Genomic DNA, 644 nt, shown 5'->3' with positions numbered 1-644 from the left:
CCTTGTTTCTGTCATCTCTTCTAGTTGTGTGCCTAAATCCTGACTCTCCTCCATCTTCTCTAACCCATTTCCCCGATCTCCTGATTCCTGAACTCTTCCTCCATTCCTGCCCTATTTTTCACCCTTTGCCCTTTACTGCCTGGCCTTTTGCTCTTCTTTACCAGTTCTGTCCTACTCTGATTTAGCCACCTCCACTGTTCCCTTTGGTTCTCTCTCCCTGTGTTCTCCATTCAGATTCTCCCCTTCTCCATCTCCTGCTCCATACTTACCAGGCAAGGCCTCAATTTCAGAACCAAGGAGAGTGGGAAGGGCCTCTGAACTTTTATAATCATCATTTCCTAGCTTTCTGGAGGAAGCAATGATATTTCCATAGGAAAGCAATGCCTGAAGGTGAAAGTGGGATGGGAGAGGGAAGGAAGAGAGTGGATCAGGAAGAGAGTTTAATATGGAAGAGAAGAGGGCACCTGGGTGGCTCAGTGGTTGAGCGTCTGCTTTTGGCTCAGGTTGTGATCCCAGGATCCTGGGATTGAGTTCCGCATTGGGCTCCCGGAGGGGAGCCTGCTTCTCCCTCTGCCTATGTCTCTGCCTCTTTCTCTCTCTCTCTCTCTCTCTCTCTCTCTCTCGTCTCTCATGAATAAATAAAT

This window comes from Canis aureus, chromosome 4, assembly GCF_053574225.1.
Source record: "Canis aureus isolate CA01 chromosome 4, VMU_Caureus_v.1.0, whole genome shotgun sequence".
Lineage (NCBI taxonomy): Eukaryota > Metazoa > Chordata > Mammalia > Carnivora > Canidae > Canis > Canis aureus.
Note: the sequence above shows the minus strand (reverse complement) of the source record.